Source organism: Balaenoptera borealis (genome assembly GCF_965194805.1).
Source record: "Balaenoptera borealis genome assembly, chromosome: 2".
Classification (NCBI taxonomy): domain Eukaryota; kingdom Metazoa; phylum Chordata; class Mammalia; order Artiodactyla; family Balaenopteridae; genus Balaenoptera; species Balaenoptera borealis.
The window spans coordinates 91,605,713-91,625,925 of record NC_138867.1 but is presented as its reverse complement, the minus strand read 5'-3'; the positions used below and the strand labels follow the sequence as shown (position 1 = coordinate 91,625,925).

At 39.3% G+C, this 20,213-nt stretch overlaps 1 pseudogene across 1 annotated transcript; it reads right to left on the bottom strand.

The window, feature by feature from the left end:
- Window positions 1-275: 275 nt before the first annotated feature.
- On the bottom strand, window positions 276-10,101 carry LOC309622474 (transcription initiation factor TFIID subunit 12 pseudogene; annotated as a pseudogene). The gene has a single exon. The product of its transcript is annotated as a transcription initiation factor TFIID subunit 12 pseudogene (transcript).
- Between the last annotated feature and the right edge of the window lie 10,112 nt (window positions 10,102-20,213).

The window sequence follows — 20,213 nt, the reverse complement described above, 5'->3', positions numbered from 1 at the left end:
CCGTATGACCCAGCAACACCATTAGTGGGCATATACCCTGAGAAAACCATAATTCAAAAGGACACATGTACCCCAATGTTCACTGTAGCACTATTTACAATAGCCAGGTCATGGAACAACCTAAATGTCCATCAACAGATGAATGGATAAAGAAGATGTGGTACATATATTGAATGGAATATTACTCAGCCATAAAAAGAAATGAAACTGGATCATTTGTAGAGATGTGGATGGACCCAGAGTCTGTCATACAGAGTGAAGTAAGTCAGAAGAGAAAAACAAATATCATATATTAACACATATATGCGAAATCTGGAAAAATGGTACAGATGAACCTATCTGCAGGGCAGGAATAGAAAGGCAGACGTAGAGAACGGACGTGTGGACACGGTGGGGAAGGGGAGGGTGGGATGAATTGGGAGACTAGGTTTGACGTATATACACTACCATATGTAAAATAAATAGCTGGTGGGAACCTGCTGTATAGCATAGGGAGCTCAGCTCAGTGCTCTGAGAAGACCTAGATGGCTGAGATGGGGTTGGGGGAGGTTCAAGAGGGAGGGGCTATATGTATATGTATAGTTGATTCACTTCACCGTACAGCAGAAACTAACACAACATTGCAAAGCAATTATACTCCAATAAAAAAATAAAAACATAATCCTCAGCTTTCAGGTTGTGCGTTTTCTTTTCAGTTGACAATCTTATCTCCCATTAGTCTAGAAGCCTGAGGTGGTGACTATGTCTTTCATATTCTCCACAGTGCCCTGCACAGCATGTTCTTCCTAATATGTGTTCGAAATTTTATTTTGCATATTAGACTTTATTTCAAGAATTAATTCACATCTTTGCAGTAAACTGACATTCATCTTCAGTGTGAAAATCACAACAATGCTAAATATTTGCATTCCCATGAAAGTAAACATTGAATGGGAAAAACTTTCTTTTTTTCTCTTTTTCTTGCCTTTGAAACATTTTTTTTCCTTTTTGTGTTAGAACCAAGAATGCATATTTAGTTTTCTGACTCTATTTAATGCCTAAAGCATTTTAGTAGAATCACAATAGTCCTGGAAGGAACTTTAAAGGGTGAAGTAAGGTACTCTCTTATTTCTAAATGAGACTATAATTAACTCTCCCTAAAAAAGTGAATACCTTTAGTCTCTTAAGAATTTGCTTTAGAAAAGAACTGAATTAGAAGGTAAGGTAGAGTAGGAAAACTCAGTCTTTCATCCCTGATTACCCCTCTCCTGCTCCAACAGTTCCTGTCTTTATCGTGATCATCTCTGTGAGGCCTTCTGCTGTTCTCAAGAAGAATATGCTTGAGGAGAATACAAATTTTTTTCTGATAATTTTGGTTGCTATTTCCCCCCTTCAAATTCAGAGAATGGCATTCCCTTTATAGTCTTTAAAATAGTTCCCTGGACCAGCACATTTGTCTCTAATAGGCATCAACTATTAGGCTGCAGCAATTTTTCATTTGGGGTAAAGTCACTGCATAGAACAACCATTGAGGCAAAGCAAAATGTTACAATGTGAGGACCTTAGGGCTTTAAGAGGTCTTCTAATTCATTCCTCTGACTTCATGTATGAACACACAATCCATCACAAGGGAGACTCCTATGTTTCAAGATTTCAGGGGAAAAATCAAATCTCCATTGTTAACTGATTTCTAACTTCATTGGGTTACATGCCACAAGTCACTATGCTGTTTTCTGGTGGTAATGGTGGTGGTATGGTTTAATTTGGCTTACTTAAGTTAATTTGTTTTGCTCCTTGCCAATCTCTTGTTTAAATTATTTAATTATTCTTCAGCATTTATTTCCTAACTCAAGTCCATGATACCAATACTTGCTCAGAAATCATGCTTGTCTACTCTTTAACTATCTGGTTAACGCCTTCTCATCTGCCTCTATATTGTCCTCACCCTCTTTGGGTACTGCCAGAAGGCATAGTAAGTCAATATATAAGTGTGGGTGAATTTGCTACTGTACTTTTCTCCTTGTAAGTAATTCCAGCTTCATACTTCTACTGCACGTATCCTACCGGCTAATGTTCGCACCACAGATTTGTCAAAGTCTGGTCAAGCTTCAAACTAGATTCAGATGTTACGATCTCAAGTGAATTAATTGCTCCCTCTCCTGTGTTCCAGTTGCTCTTCATGCTTACCTCTATTAGATTACATATATTATATTCTTATTTTTAGACACATATCTGTTTCTTATACCTATTAAAATACCAACAGTCAAGATAGCAACTGGGAAAATACCTGTTTAGGTTAAATGCTTAATTAATGTGAAAAAAACAAAGGATGCAAGAAAGAAAGAAAATTCATTTAGAACTGGAAGAGATCACAAAGATTATCAAGTTTAACCGTATTTGACGAACAGGAAAAGTCAGACAATAAGAAATTAGGTGAGCCAAAGCCAGATGCCTAGTGAGAGCCTGTTGCAGACATTTTGAATCTGGGGGCACCAAGTACTTATTTCCCAGTTTATTTGGTAAGAGCACTCTGATTTTAGATCCTTGCCCTTACAGAACTTTTACTTGAACTCTTAAGGGAAGAGGAGATTTTCTATCTGCGAGTCTTGAGCCTGGGAAGATTCAGGACAGGAGCTGTTGGCAGCCAATGTGTCACCATTTGGAGTGTGAGAATAAAGTCAACACAGAGCAAACAAAAGCTTGAAGAGAGATTGGGTGCGCTGATGCTTCTTAAATCCCTGCATCAAGACAATCCTGTAGAACAAATACTTTTCCTTTTTTACTTAAGTTTGACTTGGGCTTTCTGACTTGGGTCCTAACTAAAATCATGCAGGGCTTGAACTAAAGTACAAGTCTTCTAACTCTTAATGTGTACTCTTTTCATTACCTCAGTATTGCCTGCTCCCCTCCCCAATATCTCTTTCCTTTTCCTTTATCGATCAAACAACAAATCTTCTGTAGCAATTATGCCCTCAGGTAGGAAGCTTCCAGCTTTTACAGACAACTGTGGTATCTTTGCATGGCCCTGCACCTGATGGATGGAAGGATTACCTCACCATCCCTATGTAGCTAGATCCCTATTTATCCATCCCCAAAACGTGTTTGCTATTTAAGAAATAAAAGTACAACGTCCAATATTCCCAGAGCCTTCAATCTCATTTCAAATGTGTTCCAGTTTCTATTTATTCAGAGTTGAAAACTAGAGCCCTAGGGAACCCTGAGTTCTGGTACATACATATTATGATCTTATCAATGCAGAGGCAGAAATTCTATGCATCCAGAAAGCCCTGAGTCAGAGATGGTTCCTAGATATTGTTGGAATTGATTTCCTCAGGTTGTTAAGGTGACTTTTGTGACCTTACCACTGTAGCAGAAAGGGTCACATTCGTTCAATGACTGATCTAGTGGCCATGTGGAAACACAGATCAAACTTTTGTCTTCCCTGGCTAGGTTGGTAACAGCTAAACTAAACCAGAGAGAAATCCCACATCCAGAAATCAGCACTGTACTCTGACATATAGTTAATATTTTAAAAATAAAATATAATTAAGTCTGCTAAAGTTTTCTGCTGAGCCTGGGAGAAACTTGCAACCACTGAAGAGGAGAGATGTGAGAAGCAATTTATATCATGGCAGTTTAAGATTCAAAAATATTTTACACCATAAGGTATATGTAGAATATTTATTCCAACATTGTAGGAGCAAGTGAATCAAAAGAGCCTAAGTTCCCACCAGTAGGAAGCTGGTTAAGTAAATTATGATACATACCTCCGTGCACTTCTATAGAGATATTAAAATGAAGAAGACTGGTCTCTATGTCCTAATATGAAATTGTCTCTAAGACACCTTTTTTTTTTTTTTCTGGGGCAGGGGGCTTTATTCTTTTGGCAGATCCTGACAGTCATTATAGATATTGCCGCACTGCTAATAAAAATATATGCTTCTCTGTAAAGCATTAAAAAAGAAAAATCCAAGGATGAGATAGCTGAGGTCTCAGCTCAAGTATCTCCAAATACATTGTTGTCCATTCCCTGACCTTTCCGTGTGTTATTTCTTGGTTGTTTTCCGGATCAATGCCATTCTCTGTTTGTGAGCTTCTGTGGTGCAAGCTTTTTTGTAGGGTCGGATTTCTTCAGAGCCAAACCCTGGGATCCATATGTTCCACTGGCGTTCTAGATGCAGCTGGACATCTTTCACCTCCAGGGTGCTGGACTTGCGATGCCGAGCAAGCTGGTAGGCTGCTGTCACCGCGCTCGCGATAAAATCATCAGCAATCTGCAGTAGCATCTCCTCCACATCTTCATCCCATTGCTCATTAGGATCCACTTCTCTTACTAAGTCTTGTGATTTCTTCTTGGTCGATACCTGATCGTTTTCAGGGCTGAGACACCCTCCTGTCCCAGTAGCACCTGGGATCTTTACCACTGTAGTGCTATTGGCCATGGAGCCTTGTGGAGGGGTGCTAGCGGGATCCGGTTTTATTGATGAGAGATTGGACCGGTTGATTGGGGCTGAGGGGCCAAACTGGTTCATAATCTAACGCGCTTTGGACTACAGCTCATAGAGCTTATCGAGATCTTGTTTCTTTTTGGAGCTGTGAGGACCAAGCCCAATCAAAGGCAGCAGCGTCTATGTCCCCATGATATGCGGAGACTGCCCCAGTGAAGCGCTCATCTCAGCAGCCAGCCCGACTGTTCAGCCCTCCCCGAGTAAGACATCTTTTTAAGTGAAGAAAAGCAAGGGGCAGGAGAGTGTGAATAGGAAGCAACTATTCATGTTAAAAGAAGGAAGTCAGAGCTCTGTGAAGGTGCCCATGCATAAATACATCAACACACACACACACACACACACACAAACACACACACTTCGATATGCAGAGAATATCATCTCTGGAAGGATCCACAAGAAACTGCCGTCAGAGGTAGCCTCAGGGAAGGGGAACTGGAGTGCTGGTGGGCAGGGTTGGAAGGGAGAATAACTTTTCAATATATTTCCTGTTGTGCCATTTGAATTTGTGTTACCACGTCTTCACATTGCCTATTAAAAAGAAAAATAAAGAATATTCCAAGGTCTGACTTTGGTTTAGAGTTCAAAAATGAAAACATTAAGATTTTATATTCCTTTTTTCCCTTTAGGCAAAAGCAGGGCCCTTCCATCTTTGTTACCTTTTGAACAAATAGGCTATAGTATTTTTAGACTTTCTCCCTGGAGTCCAAAGCTCACAGTGTTAAAGTAAACAGGGAAATAGAGAAGAGATGGAGTCCAGGTTCTGTGTCCTAAATGGTTTTCAGTCATGGAGAAACAAGCTTTTTCCCTAATACTGCTATTTATACTAGTAGGAGCATGCACTGAGGTAATGTCTTCTTTTCTGCTAGATTAAAGAAAGAGGGCTTTTTTTCTTTCTTTCTCTTGCAGAAGGATCTGTTGTTCTTTTGCTCAAAGTGAACATACCGCGAGCAAGGGCTACTCTTCGTTGCGGTGCGTGGGCCTCTCACTACTGTGGCTTCTCTCGTGACGGAGCACAGCATTCAGGTGCGTGGGCTTCAGTAGTTGCGGCACGTGGGCTCAGTAGTTGTGGCATGTGGGTTCTAGAGCGCAGGCTCAGCAGTTGCGGTGCACGGGCCCAGTTGCTCCGCGGCATGTGGGATCTTCCTGGACCAGGGCTCGAACTCGTGTCCCCTACACTGGCAGGTGGACTCCCAACCACTGCGCCACCAGGGAAGTCCCTGGATAGTGGTATTTTTTTCTCCCCATCCCTCCACCTCCTCTGAGGTTCTTAATGGGCCAGCCTGGGACTGTGGCTCTGAAACATCTAGCCTGAGTTCACTCCCAGACATGTGGAACTAGATTGGAAGAGTGAAACGAAGGACAAGCCTAAGACTTTGTGGCTTGTGAATCCATTTGCTTAAGCTCCAGGTTCTCATCCCAAAGCTGTTCCTTAGGCACAGAACTTAACTGGTGTCAGTTCCAAACAGACTCTAGCGGGTAACAAAATGGTCTAAGTAGAAACGGATTTGCGTGGCTCCTCTCTATTTCCTCTCCTCCTTTTTCTATCATCTCCTAATACTGTAGTGCTCCAAATGACAATAGATTAAGTTCCACTGTGCCCTAGTTAGTGCTTTAAAGAGGGCTTAGAGAGGGTAAATACAGTTCAAGTTGAACACTTTCCCAAAAGATATGTAGTTTTGGGGAAGTTCATTACAACAGTTGTGTCAGAGATGATTTCCACTTAATATATGGGAAGGAAACCAAGATTCAAGACTAGAAGGTATATTTGTCAAGCTTAATAAGAAGGCGACAGCAGGACAGCCCCTTACACACTCTATCCTTGTCGGCACCACACCTCAGGCATCAGATGTGAGAAGAGACATCCCGTTATACACAATGAATATTAGGATTTCAGATCAAGAGAGTGGTAAGATTTCCTTGTCTTCAGACCACTAGTTCTCAAATCAGCCTTCATGTCCATTTCATATGCCTGATCCTTTCCCCTAGAAGCTCTGCTTGGGTGGTATTGAGGGTAGCCTGGGAATCATATCTCTATAGGATTCTGCAATGCAGCTGTGGCTAACTGCGGATACTCAGGGACTGGGACCAGCTTGATGCCACCTCCCTGACTAAAAGGACAGATCAGAAAAACCTGGTAATGTATCAGCCTCTGTACTGATTAGCACTTTTCTGAGTGCAATACATTCTCATCACAGCCCTGCAGGGTTAGCAAGACAGGATATTCATCTCCATTTTTCAGATGTGGAAACTGAAAATCCAAGAGATTTGCCAAAGATAAAATGCACGTTAAGTTAAAGGCAGATCTGGAATTCCAAACAAACCCTCTGAGGCCACTACAGTTTTCACTATAGCATTGCAGCTCCAGGCTTCAGGTCCCTGATGAACAGCCTGGGAGCTGGCAACAATTTTACTTCCTAGAACCAAAGGAAAAAGCGTGAAACCCAGGCTATAGCTAAAAAGTACAGCCACTTAATTGTATAGATAAGGAAATTGAAGCACAGTGACTTGCCCAAAGTTACGTAGCCAATCAGTGGCAAGAAAAATAAGCAACAGTGGGATTACAGTTAATACAGACCAAAAACAGAGCAAGATGTACGGGAACTGTGTATCTTCTGCTTGGGGTTTCAATGATGTCAAGTGATTACTGCATAGAGAGCTGCTGTGTGTTTGGAAGACTGCCCAACGCATTGAGAAATGGGCCATGGCAAGGGGTAGCCATACAAATCACTGAGGTCACCTTGCATGGTCTTTATGAGTGTGCCAGCCAGTCTGTGCCCCTGCATGTGTGTGTGTGTATTGGTTAGTTGCCAAGAGGACGCTCAAGCAAGCAGTAGCCTATATACATTTGGCAAAGGTAAAGAACAAAAAAATCTCCCCAGAAAGTGTTAGCCTAATTATATAGCCAGTCTGTTTCTTACCTGGAGGTAGATGCAGTCTCCACAATCCCTGGCAATTGTGATAATCATTCATGATACAGGAGTGTGTGGGGGAGAGGTTCCCCCCCCCCCCACAATTCTATCTAATTTCTCTAACCCTCTAGCATAGCTAGAGATTAACCCAACTCCTATAAAACAGAAACAAACTTCAAATCCATGTCAGAGCCCGCCGGAGAGAATGATTTACAAACTGCCAGCAGAACATTGGTGTAAACAAGATAATGCACGTAAATTCCCAGCAAGTCAATTAACATTCAGTTATTCTGAACAGGACCTGACCTTGATGCTTGAGGATCTGAACAGAAGGCAACCTGAAGCTTAAAGGAAAATGGCACCTCTTCCACTCAAACTGGCAGGTCTCTAGGGTTCAAAGGCTCAAGAAGAACTCTTCCTCAAAAGGACGCACAAAAGTACAAAAACAGCCTCAGCACAACTCTTGTATTTCAGAACTGATGTCTTTTTGCCTTTGAGCCCACAAACACTTTGATGGGCTTTGATCTAAATATCTGAAGGATCTAAGTGTAATGCTGCATTCCAGAGGCATCTCTCCTTTCAAGACCTTTGAGGGTTAAAAAGTCTCAAAATGAAGAATTGCACACGTTTCTTTGTATATTGCTTCAATTGCTAATTCAAAGAAGAGGGTTTACTTGTAATTGCTATGCTTATTAGCATTATCTGTGCTTTCTGGGGATGCTTTTCCTTGAACTTTGGGAAATGATCAACCTGAGTCTTTCACAGTGCTTTGCAACTCCAGGCACCCAGAAAAGGTGCGTGACCCATTTGAGTCCATGGGAACAGAGCTGTTCAAACTCTAATGCACACCTGAGTCTCCTGGGACCTTGTAAAGGGAGATTCTGATTCAGTAGGTCTGGAAGGAAACCTGAGATTCTGCCTGTCTTATGAGCTTCCAGGTGGCACTGATGCCATGGTCCAAGGACCACACTGTGTGGCGCTGCCCCAGAGCACGTGTCTGAGGAGTTCCTTCCACAGAACAAGCAGTTCTTTAAAAAGGGGTCCTTCTATCATTACAAGACTCAGCCATTTGTAACAAGAGATGTTACTAAATAGTATTACAGATCGGGGGCCCCAGACTTGTCCGAATCAGGTACCCTAGACATACAGGTTTAGAGGAATTCCCCCAACATCAATTCGTTGGTGCCCATGGCCCCCTTTTGGAGACAGGTGTTCTGAGGTTTTTTGTGTGTTGTTTGCAGACTTCATAGTTGTCCACACTAGGTAAATTTGATGGAGATAAACCAAATTCCTGTGGCATTAATGGCCCATACTTCTGTTAGACTACCAATTGATAAAGAAAACACATATAAAAACAGCAGATGTGTACTATTCCTCCTCTCAGTGGTTTGCAGAATCAACTGCCTGGATCCTGGGTGTACGCAAAGTAGATTCTTCATTAGACACAGACAAGGCAGCTGGCTGCTGGGGAGAAATCTGATTGTTTGGTACCAAAACAATGTTCTCCACAGAGTCCTTCTCTAGTGTGCTCAACAGACACTGTCCAGGCACTTTGTCTCATTCCCGGGCTCTCTTTCCCCAACAGACAGACAGACAGACAGACAGACAGACACACACACACACACACACACACACACACACACACACACACACACACACACAGTTTCCTAGGCAATTACCCTGGAATCATTTTGAAGACTCTGTGGTCCCATCTGTCTATACCGTCTACTTCTCATCCCTTCCCAGGATTCCAGGCCAATAATGACAATAAATAAAAATAACAACAATAATAATAACCACTGTTTTAATCCTCATTACAACCATTTGAGATAGGTACTATTATTATTCTCATTTCATGGATGAGGCCTCCTGAGCACAGAGAGGATAAGTTTAAGCAATTTGCCCAAGGTCACACACCTAATACCAGGGATACAAACACAAATAGTCTGGCACCAGCATCCATGATCTTAACTACTACATGATACTTGTCCATAGCCTTTAAATCACTTTACCGAAAAAAGAGAGAAAAAGTCTTACTATCCTCTTTATCTTTTACAGTGGATGGCTCATTAAAACCAGAGCCAAAATAATTAGCAACCAAATAAGTTGGTTTCCTTTCCAAGAGAGTGTTTTCAAATACTCCCCTGAGGTGAGGGAAAATATTTGCATTCTGTCCTGTCCCTGTTGGCGGGGTGTGTGCAGTGAAGTGCATTCTTTTATAATGGGTGGATCCTTTTAAGGAAGCACATAAGAAGAAAAACAAGACAATTGTTGCCACAGTAAAATATATTGATTCTTCTTATCCCCTTATATTTGAATAAGTTTTATCCTCTCACAGGGCCTTCAGGTTGTACTGTCTTTGTGAAACTTCATATATACCAACCCCTGTCCTTTCTCATTTTCTTAACAACTATGGCCAATATTATTAGAATCTCTCTGCATGCCGTTTGAGTATATGCATCATATGTTTTTCTTTGTTTTACATATATTATGATCTCTTCCACTTGATTCTAAGAATTCTGGTTTAAACACTTATTCCTAGAATACCGTATAATAATTTTGGCTCTTATATTGAGTAATGGATATGTTCATGCTTTATTGGGCAAATATTGCCACTGTCCTTCTGTAACACAGGGTAACATAGCTATAGTGATTAGCTTAGGTGGTTAGTGCATCAGTTTAGCTGTACTCTCCTCTATGCAGCCCAGCTAAACATCTCATACCAATGCATGATGGTCATAAAGATACTAGGCAAGTGATGTAGGCTAGAACAGAGCAAATTTAGGAATTGTAGTGCTGAGAAAACAAACTCAGAGTTCAGGCTCCATGGATAAAGGCTCAGGAGGGTCACCTCTGTATATGAAGGGCAACATTTATTGGTAAAATTTTGATTTAGGTAGTGAAGAAATCTTGCCCTTGAGGCAGAATCAGAAGCCCAAGAGGACACAATTAGCAAGTGGCAGAGCCAGGATTGAAACCCAAGCAGCCCGACTCCACAGCCAACACTTTCAACCACCATGTTCTACTGCCCACTTGGTAAAAAAAAAAAATTTAATGAATCCTCCCATCCATAAAACAAAGCCCAGTCTTCAGAGTCTTCTATGTAATTTCTTCCAGCTGTGATCTCAATCTACATTCTAAATTTTTTTCACTTAGTTTTATACACTCTAGAATGGTGGTTTTCTACCTTGGTTGCACATTAGATTTATCTGGGGAACTTGGGAAAATCCTGATGTCCAGGCTGTGCTTCAGAACAAGTTCATCAGAATCTCAGGGGTGCGACATTACAAGCAGTATTTTCAAAAAATTCTTATAATTCCACATGCAGCTGAGTTTAATAACCTGTGCTTTATAATTTAACCAAACTGACTACATATAGTTTTCTACCTCCACCTCTTTGTTCATGTTATTCCCCACTATTTAGAGTATTCCATCCCCATTCACATTTTAGGATTATTTTTCTACTTCTGTGAAAAATGTCACTGGAATTTTAATAGGAATTGCATTGAATCTGCAGGTAGTTTTGGGTCCTATGGACATTTTAATAATATTAATTCTTCTAAGCCATGAACATGCGATATCATTCCATTTATTTGTGTCAGTGGGAAAAGGATAGTCTCTTCAGTAAATGGTATTGGGAAACCTGAATATCCACATGCAAAAGAATGAAACTGAACTCTTATCATACAACATACACAAAAATTAATTCAAAATGAATTAAAAACTTAAACGGAAGAATTAAAACTGAAAAACTCCTAGAAGAAAACATAGAGGAAAATCTTCCTGACATATGTCTTGGCAATGATTTTTTGGCTATGACACTGAAAGTACAGGTAACAAAAGCAAAAATAAACAAATGAGACTACATCACACTAAGAAGTTTCTGCACAGCAAAGGAAGCCATCAACAAAATGAAAAGGCAACCTATGGAATGGGAGAAAATATTTGCAAACCATATATTCAATAGAGGGCTAATATCCAAATATATAAGAAACTCATACAACTCAAGAACAAAAACGACAAATAACCTGATTTTTAAATGGGCAAAGAAATTGAATATTTTTCCAAAGAAGGCATACAACGTGGAATCTAAAAATATGTCACAAATGAACTTATTTACAAAACAGAAATAGACTCACAGACACAGAAAGTAAACTTATGCTTACCAAAGGGGAAGGGGGGGTGGAGAAGGGAGGGATAAATTACGAGTTTGGGATTAAAAGATACACACTACTGTATATAAGATAGATAAACAACAAGGACCTAGTGTATAGCACAGGGAACTATATTCAATGTTTTATAATAACCTGTAATGGAAAAGAATCTGAAAAAGAGTGTATATATATGACTGAATCACTTTGCTGCACATCTGAAACTAACACAACATGGTAAATCAACTACACTTCAATTTAAAAAATGAATAAATGAATGAATGAATAAATAAATAAATAAAAGAAGGCATAAAAATGTCTAAGATGAAAAGGTGCTCAACATCACTAATAATCAGGGAAATGGAAATCAAAACCACAATGAGATATCTCCTTATACCTGTTAGGATGGCTATTATCAAAAAGTCAAAAATTAGCAAGTGTTGGTCAGGATGTGGAGAAACTGTAACTCTGTTGGTGAGACTGTAAATTGGTATAGCAACTATGAAAAAAACAGAGCTTCCTCAAAAAATTAAGAATATAACTACCATATGATTCAGCAATCTTACTTCTGTGTATATATCCAAAGAAAATGAAATAAGTATCTTGAAGAAATATCTGTACTCCCATGTTCTTGCAGTATTATTCAAAATAGCCAAGATATGGAAACAACTTAAATGTCCATCGGTGGATAAAGAAAAATGTGGTATACATATACAATGCAACAATTCAGCCATAAAAAGAAGAAAATCCTGCCATTTGCAACAACATGAACTAAGCTAGAGGACATTATGCTAAGTGAAATAAACCAGACAAAGAAAGACAAATACTGTATGATCTCATCTGCGTGTGAAATCTAAAAAAGCCAAACTCATAGAAATATACAACAGTGATCACCAGGGGCTGGAGACTGGAGGAAATGGGAGGATATTGGTCAAAGGGTACAAACTTTCAGTTATAAGATGAATAAGTTCTGGAGATCTAATGTACAGCATGGAGACCACAGTTTATAATGTACTGTACACTTGAAATTTGCTAAGAGAGTAGATCTTAGGTGGTCTCACCACAAAAAAAGAAGGTAAATAGGATAGGTTAATTAGCTTGATTGGGGGAATCATTTCACAATGTATACATATATTAAACATCACATTGAACACCTTAAATATATATAACATTTATTTTTCAATCATACCTCATTAACACTGGAGGAAAAAAAAAAAACCTGTGGGCTTTATCCTTAGAACAATGGAACCCCTTAGAGGGTTTTAAGCAGTGGTGTGACATGGATTAGAATTGCATTTTGTTATGATGATGAGGCTGGGGTATGGGAAAAGAATTTGAGAACAAGTTAGGATGGAAACAGAAGACCAAATGGGAGGCTATGACAGAGTGTAGTGAAGAGGAGATGACGACACAGATCCCCAAAGCAGCCATGGGATAAAGAGAAGATGTTAACATTGACAAGTTTTTATGAGGATGAATCAGTAAAGGATTATTGAAGGGTATTCGACCTAGTTTAATGTGAAATTGCCAAGAGACATAATGTGATGCACATTTATCCTTGTTCCACAATTCTTGGAGTAAGGTAGCCCCAACAAATGAGTCATCAATTGCAGTTCACCTTTGTAAGCAAAGAGTTTGAAGATATTTAGACTGAATATGAACATACCTTGCCCATTTTATCAATAAAAACAGTCCATCCTTCTAAAATTCAAGATGAGGAAGTAAAAAAGAAAAGTATTATTCTCCCTCAAGTGCAAAACCAAATCTCACTTAAATAGGGATTTATGACCTTTTTCTTTCCCCCCATTGGAAAGGAGTAGCTTTTGAAAATTTGATTTTGGTCAACTAAAAATGTCATTGCCAAAGACTCCCAAACATGTTTCTCCTTGGGGAAAAAAAATAAAACAAAAGCAAATAAGTGACTTACTGAAGAGATGTAAAATGTATTTTACAACCCATTCTCTCACCCAATGTCAACACTCTGTTGATCTGGGGGGACAAAGTAGTCCTTAAATGTGCCATAGAGAGAGCAGAATTTATAATGCCCTAAGTCTTTGATACCTAAAGGAGTTTGAAAATGAGAATGCACTGCACTTTTAAAAGCAGAGGCAGAGTACTTAAATGCCACTTTTTCAATAGCACCCAGAGGTTTTGAGAATTAAGCAGCTCCAAAAATATATTATGTGTTCTCTGAAGGAAAATTAAAACACAGATCAAAATTGTTGGGGAAAACATTAGTGCCCTCCAGCTGCTGAGGGTTCGCACATATGTGCTGTGTTTACAGTCCCTGCAGGCCTAAGGCCAGTAACCCAGAAACATTTCAACACAAGCCAGCATACAAGGGAAAGGCCAGAGGGTCACCTCCCTGGAGGGGTATCAAAATCTCCTCCCTTCAAGCCCTCTCTCTCTAGCAGCTCCCTTGCTCCCTGTCCACACAGAGAGGTTAGAGATTTTTCTGTTTCTCTGAAAGCTCAGTTCTCCCTTTCCTCTCATACTTACCAACATGGCAGCTTTGCTGTTAGTTACCAGTCTGCCTGTCATACACCAAAGACTGCGTTGGGAGTGAGTGTGATTTGGTTCAAAGGTAGAGTAAGTAAACACATGGCCTTTTGTAAATAATTTGAATTCCAAAGTTGACTAGAGAAAGAGCCAGGTATATACCCTCTTTGGAGTTGTATAATACACAGTAATATAACTTCTGTGTAATACACATTACAATAAATTGTCGTCAGAGTATAATGCTGATGTAAGCAACTTCTGATTCTCTCCACCCTTTGCCATCACTATTATATAATTTTACCCTCAAATTCAATATTTACAGATCCATCCATTCAGCTAACATATACTGGAGCCATACTATGTATAAGACACTGTACTGGATTCAGTGAGAAAATTCAAGATGCATAAGACCCAAACTTTTAATAAAGGAGCTTACAGTATAGTGTAGAGGCTAAATCCCTTGACTTCTGGAGGGAAAACAATCTGAGTTTAAATATCAAGTCTGGTTGTTAACCTTGGGCAAGCTTAGTAATCTCTCTGAACTCTGGTTTCCTTGTCTGTAAAATGAAGATAATAATAAAAATATGTCATATAGGGTAGGCATGAGGAGGAAGAGACTTGGAGCCACAGAGCCCAGCGCAGAGAATGGAAAAGTCAAATCAATCTGCCGTCAGGATCACCAGTTCAGTAAGAGCCAAGAGTAGTCTGGAAATGTCGTTTGGGATAAGAGTATGCACGGCCTTGAATGTCAGGCAAAGAACGGTGGACTTCTAGGGTATCCCTAGAAGTTTTTTGTGTGTGGGAATAGAGACGTAGATAAACCTATACTTCAAATGTATAACTTCATATGCAATATGACAGAGGAACTGGAAAGAAGCCAGAAGCAAAGAAGTCAGTTAAAGGGCAAGTAAAGGGCAAAAAAGCACAGGCCAGACCACAATGGATACCCTCAATGTAATCATGAAAAAAGTGAGATTAAACCCAAATGAAGAGACAGTCTACAAAATAATTGGCTTATACTCTTCAAAAGTGTCAAGGTCATAAAAGATAAGGCAAGATTCAGGAAGTGTCACAGATTATTGAGAATCAGGGATTCATGACAACTAAATGCAATGTGGATCCTGGAACAGATCAAGGACATTCATGGGAAAACTGGTGAAATTCAAATAAAGACTACAGTTCAGTTAATAATGTTGTACTGATGTTAATTTTGATAAATGTGTCATGGTTAGGCAAGATGACAATGTTAGGGAAGCTGAGTGAAGGGATAAGAACTTTCTGTATTATTTACGTAACTTTTTTCAAATAAAAAGGTGGGGGTTTTTTGTTTTTTTTTTTAAAGTCTAGGCAAGAGAAGATAAGGATCTGAACCTAGGTAGGGGTTCTGAGACCTGGGAGAAGAGAAAGCAGAACTGCTAAGAGTTGGATACTGACCAGGGTTGGTAGGATGATGGAGGAATCACTGAAAATCTGATTCAAGCCTCAGTGACTGAGAAATTAGCAGAGTTATTACCTTAAGGAAGTCCTGGGAAGAAATATGTTTTAAAGGAGGGGTAATGAGTTCTATCTTGCACATGTTGAGTTGTAGATGTTGAGAGGTTTACTGTAGACGTTGATAGGAAATGATATGAAAGACAAGGGGGAAAGGTGGGGTTAGAGTTATAGACTTGGTCTATATACATCCAATACACAGGTAATAGTTGGAAATATGGGAGTGAATACACTTACCAAAGGAGCAGGGAAAAGGATGAAGACAGACACTTTTTATTTTTAGGAAATATCCACATTTAAGATGAAGATGAAAAAGAGAGGAACCACATTAGAGCTCCATTTCTTTCATTAGAAGAAAGCTAATTTCTAAAAATGTAATAGATATAGAGTAAAATGAGGTTTTGGAAGACATCAGTTTGTGCCTCCATAATGGAGGTGATTAGTGATAGGAATTAAACAAAAAGAAAAGAGAAAATCAAGGATCATATGCGAGTGCTTTCAAATAAATAGAAAAACTTAAAGACCTATGTTAATGAATTGATCCAGCTTGGGATTTGAAATCTCAGTAGCATCTTTTAAAAGAATTTATCTGTGCTTTTTACCATTAACCTTAAAAGGTAAAGCCCCATCTCCCCAAACATCCTTGTTTCCTGTAGAATTCCACTAACCATTTAGAAGAATAAGAGATTGCAAAATGAGATGAGCTCAGATAGTCTGATTGTCATGCATTTTAGGAAAATCTGCTCAAGAATAGTAAGATGTTTTAAGTTTTCCTACGAGTTCCCCCCACACATATTGTAAACATGTTTGCCCATATTTAAGCCTCACAAATCATAAGTTTATACTTCAGTGAGCCTGTTTTGAAAACAAATGGCCTCCAGTTTTCCAGCTTCCTGATGTAGCTGGAGAGTAGCGTCTCTATAAACCCTCCCTTTTTAGAGAATTGCTCCTCCTCCAATTTTATGTGGTTCTTAAGGCTCTTGTCATGTTCCCTTAGCCCTTGACCCCTGGGCCTCAGTGTGGTAAGCCAGAGCTCTTCCTTGGGATTTAAAACAGCAACTGAGGAAGTTATTTAGACTCTGTGGCGATGAAAGCTGAGAGCTGCAAGGCTTGAAACTTGGAAACTTTTAGCAGCCATGTCCTCTGCAAGTCTGTACTTAAAAATAATAATAAAGCCAAAATACAGATGAAAGGTGGGATGTGAAATAACCCAAAGGCGTTCTGATGTCATGTGATTACCCAGTTCCAGCTGTTGCTGAAGCACAGAAGTATCACTGCCCCCTCTCAACTCCACATGTGAGCCCATTATCTACTCCAAGAACCTTCCAACAAACTCCCCTTTTTTGCCCAAGGTAGTTAGAAGTGGATTTCTGTCAGTTGCAACTGTACGAGTCGAGACTAATACTAAGGATTATGCCTGGCTTAGAGGACTCTGCTCTGGGTTATTCTTTTTAAACCATTTCTAATGAGTCCTTGTACCCTAGGATAGGATTTGTTTGTTAAATTTGAACTCTTAAAGGCAGGGGCTTCCCTCCTTCCTTCCTTCTTTCCTTTCTTTCTTGGTTGGTACTGGGGTCAAATACATCCTCTGAAATCTAATCTAGATATGGAATTCTGGACCTATGAAAGCATCTCTCTATCTCCAACATGACTCTGCATGTGGGATTTGGTTTTCAGAAGAAACAGTCTTATTTTTAAAGACAAAGAAAAAACATATGATTTGTGGTACAGCAAAAAAAAAAAAAAAAAAGAGTTTTTGAGCCAACCAAAATTGGATGTGAATCTCTCCTCTGCCACACACTAACTTTGTGATCTTGACTAAATTGCTTAAACTTTCTGAACTTCTAATAAAAACTTGCACTGAACAGTTTCCAATGTGCCAGGCATTGTGCTAAGCAATTCACAGGCTATCCTTACAAGGCAGCTACTGTCATCCCCATTTTATAGATGAGGAAACTGAGGTTTAGAAAAGTTGTCACTTGCCAAGGGACACTGCACGGCAGACTCAATGTTATACTTAACCACCAGGTGACATTATATGACAATGTCTGTCTCATGAGAAGGTTGTAAAAATTAAGAAGATATTGCAGGTACTGTGCCTGGCATTCCAAATGTGGCAGTAGTAATTATGATTTATTCCCAAGAACCAAGTCTATGTTTTTCTCTTTTCCTTTTTCATATGTTCAACTCTGTAGGAATCAAATATTGATTCTTTTGAAAAACAGAGATATACCTGCAACAGAATCAGGTGTTTCTTGGGCAGGGTATTTTTGCTGTTGTGTTGTTTTAACATTCACATCAAGAAACAATAGTCAAATTAACCCTTCTATAGACAGTATCTACCCACTAAAAGTGGGTTAACCAGCAGGGTCACTAGCTAACTACTGTATAGCCCATGGGCTGGGTACTGACCTTCTCTATTCAGAAAGACCACAGGAGCCAGAGAAGCGAGGTGGACGAGGCCCAACTGGTTGCTCAAGGAATTTATTCCCAGCTTCCCCGAGTTATTCTCACACTGCCTCCTATTTTACCTCTTCATGCCTTTGGGTTTGTCACTCCAGCCCCTGTTCACTTGAGCCCAGAGAATAAAGGGCTTGCACTGGAAACAGACTTCTTTCCACAGCTAACCAAATGAGTAAAGGAAGATATGGTATGTGCTTGTGTAATCAGGCAGTTTGTCTCTTTGAAGACATGAGCAAATTAAATGACCACATTTGCTTGTCCGTTATAGACTAAACTGTACCTTCTTTCCTATCTTGCTCAGGATTTTTCCCCTCAGCTGTGCCCCTGGTATATGTGAAAATTAAACTTTCTTTCCGACACTCATTGTCAAATACTTTCTCTCTGTGCTCAGATCTTTGGGACAAGGTTTCACTCTGTTACCTGATTTCACACACAAAACTTGTCCACATTTCCCTTTCTAAAGAAATAAAGGGAAAATGTAATTATAGGTTCTGTCATATCATCTGCAGTACAACATTAGCTCACTATAACTGTCACATAGGCACCATTACATTTTAGTGGTGACCATAGAGATGACAGGGCAAAAATGTCCCTCATTCTTCTTGCCCTTTAAAAAATGACTTGTCATGAAGAGGTTATTTTTTTAGTAAAATAATTCATCTCTTTTTCAACTTTTCTATGTCAAATGAATCACTGTCATTTGACAATGACATTTTTTGGCCAATCCACTATGGACTCAGACAAACTAGTTAAATAAAAATTAATTGAAGAAATAGAAATTATTTTTATTATATAGTACTACTGCTTATTCTACAGGCAATTCTAATGAAAGCCTGAAACATAAATTCAGATTTCTGACCCCACCTGACATTATCAAAAGTTGTGTTTACATGAGTGTATCTGTGTTTGTATCAGACAATGTATTCAGTGTCTGAGACAGAACAGTCGACTGAAATACTGTATTAGGTTTACGGAATGAGACTCAGTTTCTTCATTTATGAAATTGGGTGATAATGTCTTTATAGATTTAATATCAAGATTAGATTTAGTATCATAGATACATCCCAAGACATTCGGTATTTAGCGAACGTTAGCTCTTGTTATATGGCATATGTCTATGTTTGTTAATACTACCTAGACACACACACACTCACTAGATCATCTAAAGGATACACTCAGAGATTTAAATGTGGAATTACTGACTCAGCCAAACCTCAGAAAATTATTCAAGGTCATTCAAGAGATGCTTCAGTGTCATCATCTTCTGCAAATAGCAGTCCCCTTGGAAGGTAGTGGTGAAATTCACTGAGGCTTCAATGACTTTGGGTTGATGACTTTGAGAAGCAAAGAAGAGGAGCAGAGACACTTGCCAACTTTATTTTGCTTATCTCCAGTAAGAACAAACAGTGCTATTCATTTTGAGTGACCCTACACAGTTCTTTGCATTTGGGTTGTGCTTGTGTAGCCATTAAATCGACTCTCTAGGAACAAATGGGAAAACAAATCAGCAACAAGCTATGCTTCTGTCAGTTTCTATCAGTTTCAGCTGACACCGTCTTTCCATTTTTGGTCTCCAAGAGAACATGTGACCCACTGGGCAGATAACAAATTTGAGAGTCACAGCAGGTAACTTCACTTTTCAGTATTTCCTCCAAATTTGCTCCTACAAGAGTGCCATGGGTAATGGGATGAGTTTTTAAATCAAAAAGACTGAAATTGGAATCCCAGGTGGACATGTCATAGACTGAGTAAATTTAGACGAGTTATACAACTTTCTGAATGCCAGTTTCCTCATCGGAAATATTTTCTACCACAAAAGCTTGTTCTTACAATCTCATGTTCATGTTGTGCAATGCACCCATTGTAGGCCTGGCAAATGGTAGCCAGTTGTTAACAGCCTATTTCTTACCAACTAATATACTATTAGCATTTTCATCTGTTCTATGACACTGTGCTAGGTAACTGCTGTATCTAGTAATATTCTGACTTAACAGAACAAAAGCATGAAAAGGTAAATGTCCCCAGAAAGGAACAATGATTATATTTATTAATCAAAGACTGTGTTCACACAGCTATTGAAAACTCAAGATTTTTGCATGCTCTAAAGCCATCTATATTTAATATATTAAGCAAAATATTCAGCAAATGTTATATTTAGATTTTACTAATAAGAGGACTTTTTACACATCTTCTTTGCTTACATGATATTCAAA